The sequence below is a fragment of the Myotis yumanensis genome, unplaced genomic scaffold (assembly GCF_028538775.1).
Source record: "Myotis yumanensis isolate MYYU_CA2020_CCGP unplaced genomic scaffold, mMyoYum1.0.hap1 SCAF_1, whole genome shotgun sequence".
NCBI classification, from domain to species: Eukaryota; Metazoa; Chordata; class Mammalia; order Chiroptera; family Vespertilionidae; genus Myotis; species Myotis yumanensis.
The window spans coordinates 186,129,745-186,141,644 of record NW_027223752.1 but is presented as its reverse complement, the minus strand read 5'-3'; the positions used below and the strand labels follow the sequence as shown (position 1 = coordinate 186,141,644).

Sequence of the window (11,900 nt, the reverse complement as noted above, 5' to 3'; positions counted from 1 at the left end):
CTCCCCAACTCCCATCCTGCCATGAGCTGATGTTCTTGGCTGAACCTCTGAGAAGGCAGTGCAAGTCAGCATGTCCTTAAAAAATGATTCAAAGATGACAGCCATTTCCTTTAGAATGCCAGAAGATAGTTTATTTCTAAAGAAATTCAGATAACTCTTAAGCAGTTTCCTGGAAATGATTTTCAGTTCAGAGTCAGCCCCTGGAAGGTGACTGTTAGTGATCCACACCATTAACGCTGAGTTCACTTTAGTGCTCTGAAGGACACAAATGAGGTTTTCTTGTGTGTAGCCCTCTCCCTGACCCCATCCACTTATTTATCTGGACATTATCACCCTCCAAATCTGGAAAGTGACGATCCAACAGTTTTACTTTTCCGAAATAGTTACCCTTCAATAGGGACCCCCAGCAGAAATCATTCCCCTCACCCCCAAATGAGGGAAGCTCTCCAAAAGTTTTGTTCTGAAATTCTACTTGAATGGCTAAATTCAAGGGCACCTCTGTGTCTACAGATTAGTTGATCTCTCACTTTTAAAAAAATTAAATTTAAAAAATTCAATTACGTTTACAATCAATATTATTTTGTATTACTTTCAGGTGTACAGTTTAGTGGTCAGACACTCATACTTTACAAAGGGTTTCTTCTGTTATTTCCAGGACCCACCCGGCACCACACATAGTTGTTACAATATCATTAACTATATGCCCTATGGTGTGCTTTGCATCCCTATTACTATTTTGTAACTGCCAATTTTTACTTAATCTTTTCACCTTTTTCACCCAGTCCCCCAACCTCCCTCCCCTCCGGCAACCATCATTCTGTTCTCTGTTCTGTTTTGTTAGTTTGTTCATTCTGTTCTTCAGGTTCCACATATAACTAAACTCATATGGTATTTCTCTTTTTCTGACAGGTTTATTTCACTGATCCATGCTGTTGGAAATGGTAAGACTGGCCCCTCACTTTTGAAGCACTCTCCTCTTCTATCTTCCTTCCTTCCTCTCCTCTTACACAAACCTCTCCTTCTGAGCTCTGCTACTGTTTCCTTTTCTAACTAATGTCCACATCTTGGGATTCCTCAGGGCTGGCCCAGAACCTCTTCTGGTCTTTCTCTAAACTCCTTGCTGGTCTCATTCATTGCCATGGACTCAAGCATCACTTTAGTACCAATAAACCCTAAATTTGTGTTTTCAACCCGAGTCTCTCCTTTGACCTAAAAACTCTTGACATCTGCTTTCCTGACCTTTCCCTTGGATATCTTATTGTCATCTCAAAGTTGACAAGTCCAAAGAGAGCTTTAGATTTTCTCAAAACCCATTCTCACACCCTCCTCCAGCCCTCTCCATTTTATTGAGTGGTGCCACCTTCCACCTGGCTGCTCAAGCGGGGACACAGAAAGTCATCCTGAATTTCTTTCTTTTCCTCTGATCCCCAATCAATTCATTAGCATTAGCATATAGCTTTTCTTGATAGTGTGTCTCAAAATTTGAGGCTGGAAACATTAAAAAAAAAAAAAGAGAGAGAGAGAGAGAGACTGTCCTTTAACTGCCAGAAATCTGTATCTGTTGCTCTCAGTGAAAATTGCAAATTTATGGGGAAGATTCTTCTTTTGTACTGGGAGAAATAATTTTATTTTAATTTTTTGGGAAAAAAAGTAGTTTCTTGGTTTGAAATAATCATCAGATAGTTTTAAAGCATATCTTCAACATAAAAAGGTCTAGAGTGCTCAGGTGCAAATAACTAGTTTGATTTTATCTACTTTTATTTATTTATTTATTTATTTGGCTTTCTAAACTTTATTTCTTAAAAAAGATACACAATTTGACTTCAGAGGGAAAGGGAGAGGGAGAGAGATAGATAGAAACATCAATGATGAAAGAGATGCATTGATTGGTTGCCTCCTGCATGCGCCCCAACTAGGGCCAGGGATCAAGCCTGCAACCGAGGTACGTGACCTTGACTGGAATCAAACCTGGGGTTTTTCAGTCCTCAGGACAATCCTCTATCCACTGAGCAAAATTGGCCAGGGCTGAATCGTATTTAAATATCAACCTCATACAATACTTCTTTATAGTTTAGCAAGATATACATTTAAAAAAATTTAAGTATATTTTTATTGATTTCAGAGAGGAAGGGAGAGGGAGAGAGAAATAGAAACATCAATGATGAGAGAGAATCACTGATCAGATGCCTCCTGCACGCTCCCCACTGGGAATCGAGACTGCAACCGGGGCATGTGCCCTGACTGGGAATTGAACTATGACTTCCTAGTTCATAGGTTGATGCTCAACCACTGAGCCACACTGGCTGGGCAAGAAGTACATTTTAAAAAGTGATATCTTTACCTGGCAAATGAAAATTTGGATATTTTGAAACTTAATCTTCATATTTTAAGAATTCAAACTTGTCTTATCACAGTAAACAATAAGATATTAAAATATCTAGATAACATTCAAGACAAAAGGTATCAGGAGAGCCCGGCCTGTGTGGCTCAATGGATTGAGCGTCATCCCATGCACCATTCTCAGTCAGGGAACATGTGGGGTTGTGGGCTCAATCCCCAGTGGAGGAGGGTGCAAGAGGCAGCTGATTGATGTTGATGTTTCTCTCTCTCTCTCTCTCTCTCTTTCTCCTTTCTTTCTCTCTAAATTCTATATTTTAAAAATATTTTTAAAAATGGTATTAGGAAAATCAATAAGATTTTAAATGTGAGGTTCTACACTGTTACTCCAAGTTCAGATAACATTTTATTCCTGTCCTTGGCTTGCCCCTCCCTTAGCTGTCTCACTAAAAATATGTATGTTTAAAATATGGAGTTTGAGATTTATGATCAGTTGGAGAACCATGTTTAACTTCTGAGTTATAGTTTGGTCCTCAGGACTAATTACAGCAAACTTGAGATTATATTCAAACTCTGCTTTTGGTGAAAGAAATAGAATGTTCTGCTGAAAATCAGAAACATCCTGAGGGCTCCTAAACAAGAACGCACCACGAACCATACTTTCAGAACCAGCGCCATGACGTTCAAAATGACTGATCTTCAATGAGCTGTTTTAGCCTGAGGGACTTGATAAGTCATAGTTACATTCATGCCATACTGATGGCCCAGAACATATTAATCTCTGTTAACAACCACTGACATTTACATTACTAATCTAATTCAGGCATCCCAGGCGTAGTAAATGCACATGTCAAAGCTTCAGAAATCGAAGTTATTACTGATCCAAAAACAATCCTTATTTTGCTGTAACCAGATGAAGAGGACACATGACTACACTTTTCAGGCAACGTGGGTTCTCTAAGAATAATGTTCCCATTTTATTGCTTGAATGAGTACAATGTCTAATTCAAATGAAAGCAGATAAAATAAAACCGGTTCTAAATGCCATGCCAGCAGAGTGAACCCAAGACAACAGGTTTCTTCCTTTCCCTCAAATCCTCCCCTCCCACCCCTCCTTCAAAACTTGCTGGACCATGTTTTGGATCTTTTCACAACCCAGGCCCCCGAAGAGTGGGGACTTCTGAGCTGTGGCTCCCCTTATCACACGTGTCTCCTGCTACATCTGATGTTGCCATAGTGCCTCCCACTCAGTTGAAATGCCCATCCACATTAGACAGTAGGGCGGAGCGGGCAAGCGCTGGCACTGGGACAGGCTGAGCATGGACACCCAATCAGACAGACCTCAAAGGAGGCCACTCTGGCAAGGCCTCCACAGGAGCAGACAGATGAGGCCTGCCTGCAGGGGTCACTAAATGCTCTAAGGAAGTGGATACGGGAAAAGAAAGAGGAGTCAGAGGCTGCGGGGACATGCCTGTCTTGGGTCCTGTGTGTGAGAAGTCTATCCTACTCCCTATGTGCGCTTAGATTCCTTGTACAAATAACAGAACACTCCTTTCCATTCACTTCAATAGGATGAACTCTTTAGAAAAAGACTGACAATCAACCCCCAAGTTTTATGCTTATTTCTTCCACTTCTATGAATTTCCACTTCAGTGAATTGAGCAATTGGAGACTCAAGGAAAAACTCAATAAAAGACACAATGACTTGGAGAACTCTGGCAAGTTATATGTATCCCATTTGCTTTTGGTTTCCAATCTCCTCTTTGCTTCAAATCCACATGCAAGTTTCTTCTTTTTTTTGAGCAACCTGTGAATTTTCAGCTTCCTTTTTGGCTTTTACAAAGTTATGGCAGGCAATCTCTTTGGCAATTTTACACCAAGCTCTTGGGTAGCTAGCTAGCTGGTTGCTGAGTTCCTCAGCCTTCTCAATAGTCCACTCTTCCACAGCCTGGACTATGCTCCTTTCAAGGCCTGACTTCTCAATGTTTTTTCTTTTCTTTTCTTATCTTTTCTTTACTCTCTTTCCCTCCCTCCCTCCCTCCCTCCCTCCCTCCCTCCCTCCCTCCCTCCCTTTTCTTCCTTCCTTCCTTCCTCCCTCCCTCCCTCCCTCCCTCCCTCCCTCCCTTCCTTCCTTCCTTCCTTCCTTCCTTCCTTCCGAGAGACAGAGAGAAAAACCTCAATGTGAGAGAGACACATCAATTGGTTGCCTCCCACACACTCCCCTACTGGGGCCAGGGATCAAACCTGAAACTCAGATATGTGCCCTTGACTGGTAATCAAACCTGTGGCCCTTTTGTGTGTGTGTCAGCTGGAAGTCTAACCACTGAGCAACACTGTCTAGGGCTCAATTTTTTTTCTTTTAACAGAGGATTTAAACCTGTCATTGACTCCAAAATACTGAGTAAGCTCCTTCTGCTGGGTTCCACATGAGGACTGTTCACTATGAAATTCTTCTTTGTTCTTCAATTCACCTTTTCTAGGGTGTTTTCTATTTTTCCTTCTGAATCTTGAAGTTGAGATTTTCTGTTCAGAGTGTGTGTTTTTTAAAATTCTTTATTAGTTAAGGTATTGCAAATGTGTCCTCATCCCCCCCATTAAACCCCCATGCCCCCCCCACTCATGCTCTCATTCCCCTGTTCAGAGTGTTTTTAATTAAATTCTTGAAATTTATTCCACGTATGTAAGGGAATTCCAGAAGGAAACTCTTTATATGCATTTGCATTCACCTCTGCTTCAGTTTTTGGTCCATTTGTAGGGAAATCTGAGATCTCTGTTTTTGTAATGGTCCCGTGTTCTTTATCTTCCTGTAAGTTAAGTTCAGAGTTCTCTCATGTGTCTTTCTTCAGAATTAAACTCAACAGCACTTTCATTTGGGCCAGGAGGTAGCAGCCCACTCCACATCTTTTCTTTGGTCAGGAGCCATCTGCCCCACAGCCATCCTAAGACCAGTTTGATTGTAAATGTAAGTAACTTAATAGTCATAGTTGAACCTGCACACACAAAACAGGAAGCATTCCCATCACACCAGCCATTCCTGGGTCGTTATAGGCCAGACCGAAAAGACTTGATATGCACTGTAAGTGGGCAGATTGAGGAAATGCTGAAATAGGGCCTAAACGAACCTACAGGGATAATTATTGAGGGGAAAGTGTGCTGATTTTTGTTCTTCAAATATAAAACTAGAGGTCCTGATATCAGCCTCAGCATCTCAGATGCGCCATGTCTATTTTATTTCAATCAAGAAAAACAAAAAGATGAACAATGAGGTGAACATTGCGGGTCATACAAACGTAAGTCCGGGCTCCCCACCAGTGTCTCCTTTTTAAAATCCTGCTGCCTTTGGAAACATCTGGATTTAGATGAAGTTGTCCAAAGGAAAATACATCAGAATAGGATGTTAAATATACTGGCTAACGACGAAGAGTTTGTTCCCTGGTAGTGGTCTGAGAGTCACGGTGGGCAGGGCATGGAGGAAGCAGGGAGATGTTTTTCATCAGATGCTCTGAAGAGGAAGGAGAGAGAATAAAATTTGAAGGCCTAGGGACTGAGGGAGGAGAGAAGATGGGAGAAAAGACTCTAAGGCAGTGGTTCTCAACCTGCGGGTTGCGACCCCTTTGGCGGTCGAACGACCCTTTCACAGGGGTCGCCTAAGACCATCCTGCATATCAGATATTTACATGACGATTCATCACAGTAGCAACATTACAGCTATGAAGTAGCAACGAAAATAATTTTATGGTTGGGTCACAACATGAGGAACTGTATTGAAAGGGCCAGAAGGTTGAGAACCACTGCTCTAAGGGAAGTAGAGGATTGCTGGGTGTGTGTTTATTCTCTGCATTAAACAGTCCTATATGGAGGCTTATATCCGAAAGCTAGGGCATGCCATTGAGTGACTTATAAGTGACCTTGCTCATCCTTAAGCTTATACTGTGTACTGTGTGGCTCTGAGAGCAGATGCTGTACAGCTCGGTGCCTCTGCTGAAACCCATGGCCGCCCACATGCCCATGGGCCCGCACCTCCAGCGTGTGTTATTCTGTCACGGGCCCCCCTCAGTGCCGTGGCTTTCTGAGGGGTAAAGCAGTCTAGATTCTCCTCCAGATGCAGACATTCAGCCCTCAGCCTGACGTCTTTAACAATTTAATATCCTTCCCTTCCACCTGCCAAATATTCTTGAAACCAACAAAGGCCACCACCTAAGACAGTGGTTCTCAACCTTCCTAATGCCGCGACCCTTTAATACAGTTCCTCATGTTGTGGTGACCCCCAATTTCATTGTTACAAATTGAACATAATTAAAGCATAGTGATTAATGACAAAAACAATATGTAATTATATATGTGTTTTCCTATGGTCTTAGGCGACCCCTGTGAAAGGGTCGTTCGACCCCCAAAGGGGTAGCGACCCACAGGTTGAGAACCGCTGCCTTAGGGGAAGGCCTGGGAGGGAGGCAAGGGCGGGTCTGGGGAGTGCCCTGCATCATCCTGCAGCTGGGGCCTGGGCAAGGTGGTGGGAGTCCCTGAGCCACGTGGCCTGTATTTCCCACCAAGCAGCCTGCCTGGTGTGCCCACTGCACTGTCACTGTGGAGGAGCCCCAGAGAGCAGGAGACAGGTACGAGGCACAGACTCGAGGATGGATCTCCCTGTGAGCCCTGCAGTGAGAGGTCTCGGGGGTGGGGGGTGGGAGGTGGGGTGGGGAGAGGGGTGGTCTCCCCTGCCTTGGAGCACAGGGCTCAGCTGTTCCCAGAACCCGGTCAAAGCCCCCCAAAGAGGGGTCTATTTCCTGAGGCTGCTGCTCCCATGACTACAGACTGGCCTAAACCAACAGGAACAAGTGCTCTCCCCATCTGGGTGCCAGAATCTGAAATCAGGGCTTCTAGAGCTGTGCTCCCTCGGAGGGCTCCAGGGCAGGGTCCTTCCTGCCTGGTCAGCTTCTGGGGGCTCCTGGCCCCATTCCTTCCATCTCCCCTCGTCTTCACATGGCCTCTCCTCCATCCTCACGTGCCCTCGTAAAAGGACGGAGCTGAAAATGCAACCCTCCGCTGCCCAGAGCCTCTGTCTCCTTGGCCTGTGACCTCTGGGTAAGGGTCCTTCACCCTGTGGCCATTTGCTCGGATGGGCTTCACCCTTCCCCGCACCCCCTCCTCCACCCCAGCAGCAGGGGCCCTGTCATGGCACCAGTGCCTCTGGGCGGCTGCCCTCGTTGTCCCAAGGCCCCTCCCAGCCGGGAACCTTGGCGGTTGGCGGGGTCCCGCTGCATTGGGGCGAGGGCCCTGCGTGGAGAACATCCTGGCTCCCCTCGCCGTCTGTGGCTTAGGTTACAAAGTACCATTATTTTTCCCCGTCTGGCTTACACCGCCTGCCTCTCCTGGCAGATTTTGTTTTACCTCGAAATGAAATTGATTCGGGGTCTGCAAACCAGCAGACTTCTTGCATCCGCTCTGTGAGACGTGGCTCTGGCACGGCGCCTCCTGGTCCAAGTCCTCGATGCCACCCCAGTTCTGTGGAAGCATCTCTCACCTCCTGGGCCCCCATTCAGCACACGGCACCCTCAGCGCTCCCCTGCAGCTCCAGGGACCTGCTGAGCCCGGGCCCCAGCCGGGCACCAGTTCCCCAGGTTCTGCCTGCAGCCCCAGGGTCCTCAAACCAGTCTGGGAGGGGCCGGGGGGTTGACCCTTTAGGCAGATGGGGTGCAGACAACAGGTGGGCACTCCACCCCCACACACCTCCTCCCCTTCACTCCTCCCCCCGCCTCCTCCGCTCTCCCCTTTCCTCCCCCCAAGGAAATGCCTAGAGCACCCAGTCTGTGCTGACGTCCAGCTCCTGGAGGGCTCAGCCTGCGCAGTTCGGCCACCAGAGGGGACCCGTCTGCAGAGTGGGAGGCAGAACAAGCCTCCCAGGGCAGCTGGATGCCCACCTGGCCCCAAAGCCATCCTTCAGCCTCCCCCTTGGCCCTTCTGAAGGGGAACCAGTGTGGTTTCCGCCGAGCCCAGCTGCCTGCCTTGGGAGGCGGCAGAGGCTTTCGCCCTCTGCTGGCCCGTTCCTGTTACTGCAGAAAGTCAGAGTCACCCTGCCACCCAGCCCTTGCCCAGGGGGAGCCAGCCCAGCACATCATTCCCATTTCACAGGTGAGAACCAGGCCTTGGCGCTTCCCTCGGCTGGGATGGAGCAGAGCTGGATTGGGAATCAGGAGGTCTCTGCAGCTGATGTGTGCACTTCCGGCTGATCACGTGGCCCTGCCCCCTGTTCACGTGCCACTTCCCCATTTTCACGAACCCAGGAGGCTCCAGGTCCCTCTGTGTATTTGTACCTGTGGCTTCGTCCCTGCATTACCCTTCAGAGAGGTTGCAAGATATATATTCTTTTTATTTTAAAAAATGTTAATTAAATGCCCAAATTTATTGAGAGGAAGGGAACACCATCATTATGAGTTTAAAACCCTGGAACCCAAGTGATGTCATCAGTATAGTGTACTGTGTGTTCACTACCCCAAGTCAAGTCTCCTTCCATCACCATTTAAACCCCTTTGACACTTTCCTACCTTCCCTCCTATCTCCTTTCCCTCTCGTAATTACCATACTGTTGTCTATGAAGAGGTTTTTTTTTCTCAATCCCTTTACCTTTTTTCACCCAGTTCCCCTTCTCCCCTCCCCTCTGACACCTGTACTTTTCTAATAAGCTACATGGAAAACATATTTTGTTTAATAACCGAATTCCACTGTTATCCTGTGCTTTTGGGGTGGGGTTCCCAGGTGTAGAAAGCTGAGGTGAAACTAAATTGCTCTGCATTGGAAATGTATGTGAACTGCACCCCCATGTTCATTGCTGCATTGCTTACAATAGTCAAACCATGTAAACCACATAGGTGTCTACCAATAGATGAATGGATAAAGAAAACGTGGCATATATACATATAGCGGACTATTATTCAGACGTAAAAAGGAAATCCTGCCATTTGCAACAACATGGATGAACCTTGAAGGTATTATGCTAAGTGAAATGAGTCTGACAGAGAAAGACAAATACCAAATGATTTCACTTATACATGAAATCTAAAACAAAAACAAAACCACACAGAAACACAGATACACACACACACACACACACACACACACACACAAACTCATAGATAGAGAATAGATTGGTGGTTGCCAGAGGTAGGGATGTGTGTGTGCATGAAATGGGTGAAGACAGTAAAAAAATAAAAACTTCCAGTTATAAAATAAATAATTCCTGGGGATATAATGTACAATATGGTAACTGTAGTTAATAATATTGCATTGCGTATTTAAAAGTTGCCAAGAGAGTAAATGTTATAAGTTCTCATTACAAGAAAAAAAAAAAACTGAATTATGTGTGATAGATGTTAGCTAAACTTATTATAGTAATCAGTTTTCAATTATGTGATACACCTAAAACTAATACAATGTTATATGTTAATTATCTATCTTCTATATCTATCTGTACTATTATCTAATCTAATAAAAGAGAAACATGCAAATTGACCACACCTCCGCTATGCCCCAAGCCATGCCCACCAGCCAATCAGAGTGACTATATGCAAATTAACCCAACCAAGATGGTGGCTGGCAGCCACGTAGCTGGAGTAAGCAGGAGGCTTGGTTGCCCTGGAGATGGAGGAAGCCAAGCTTTCCTCCTGCCCTGGCTGGCTGTGGCCTCCACTCAAGGCAACAAAGTTTCAATTATAGAAGATAAATAAATCCCAGATATCTGCTTCCAGCCAGCCTCCACTGGGGGCTTGGGTGGCTGGGGGCCGTGGCCAGCCTGCAAATAGCCATCAGCTCCTCACCCAGGATGGCTACACCCTCATGGGGTGAGGGTCCCTGCTGGAGGGCTTGGCCAGCCTGCAAACAGCCATCAGCCCCTCACCCAGACTGGCCAGGCACCCCAGCAGGACCCCACCCTGAAGGGGTTGTGGCCAGCCTGCAAATAGCCATCAGCCCCTCACCCAGGCTGGCCAGGCACCCCAGCGGGGACCCCCACCCTGAAGGGGCTGTGGCCAGCCTGCAAACAGCCATCAGCCCCTCACCCAGGCTGGCCAGGCACCCCAGCAGGGACCCCCACCCTGAAGGGGCTGTGGCCAGCCTGCAAATAGCCATTAGCCTCTCACCCAGGCTGGCCAGGCACCCCAGCAGGGACCCCCACCCTGAAGGGGCTGTGGCCAGCCTGCAAGCAGCCATCAGCCCCTCACCCAGGCTGGCCAGGCACCCCAGCAGGACCCCCACCCTGATCCAGGACACCCTTTAGGGCAAACCAGCCAGCCCCCACCCATGCACCAGGCCTCTATCCTATATAATAAAAGGGTAATATGCAAATTGACCCTAACAGCAGAACGATTGGGAATGACTGGTCACTATGACACACACTGACCACCAGGGGGCAGACGCTCAATGCAGGAGCTGCCCTGTGGTGGTCAGTGTGCTCCCACAGTGGGGGCTCTGCTCAGCCACAAGCCAGGCTGACGGCTGCCAGTACAGCGGTGGTGGTGGGAGCCTCTCCCGCCTCCTCAACAGCGCTAAGGATGTCTGACTGCAGCTTAGGCCTGCTCCCTGCTGGCAAGTGGACATCCCCCAAGGGCTCCCGACCTGCCAGAGGAATGTCTGACTGCTAGCTTAGGCCCAATCCCCCAGTAAGCAGGCCTAAGCCAGAAGGTGGTCATCCCCTGAGGGGTCCCAGACTGTGAGAGGGCACAGGCCAGGCTGAGGGACCCCCCCGAGTGCACAAATTTTTGTGCTTCAGGCCTCTAGTATATATATAAAACCCTAATATGCAAATAGACTGAACAGTGGAACAACCGGTCACTATGACATGCTCTGACCACCAGGGGGCATGTGTGGAACATGGTGGGTGGTGGCAGCAGGCAGCAGAGCACAGAACATGGCGGACATCAGCCACAGCAGGATGGTGGAGCAGGTGAGCGGGGAGCCAGACCAAGGTGGGGCTCCGGTCGCTGTTATCAGGGCGAGCCTCTGGTGGTTACTGAAAATTCTTTGCTCCTGTGCACCATGGTCCTGCCCGGTGGTTGCACCTGCTGCCGGTGCCAGCCCCACTCCCACCTACTGCCGGCGCCAGAGCTGCCACTCATACCCACTGCCAGTGCCTGGTGCTGGCCCCAATCACTCAGCGCCATCAGTGGGTGCTAGCGGCAGCGGACAGCCATGATCGCATATTAGGGCTTCTCCACCTCCCCCTGCTCCTGAGGGGCAATCGGGGCCTGCAGCCGCCACTTGCACCTGCTGATGGTGCCGGTCCTGCTGGCACTGGCCCCAGTCGCTCCGTGCCATCAGTGGGTGCGAGCAGGGCCAGCACGGTCAGCACGTGGGAGCCTTGGTGGTGGGAGTGGGGCTGCTGGGAGAAAGGGGACTGGGGGCTGCTGTGGGAGATGACCACACTCGCCTGGGGTGAAGGACCACACAGGGTAGCGCCCAACCTTCAGTGGAGGGAAAATCCAAAATAATAAAAGCTTTTTACTGGACAACATTTAAAAACCTTTGTTGTGGACAATTTCAAACACATATAAAGGTAGAAAAGTAGAATAAAC

The 11,900-nt window shown here is 47.9% G+C and overlaps 1 pseudogene; it reads right to left on the bottom strand.

Annotated features, from left to right (window-relative positions):
* Nucleotides 1–3,936: 3,936 nt before the first annotated feature.
* On the bottom strand, nucleotides 3,937–5,238 carry LOC138993019 (protein FAM204A pseudogene; annotated as a pseudogene).
* Between the last annotated feature and the right edge of the window lie 6,662 nt (nucleotides 5,239–11,900).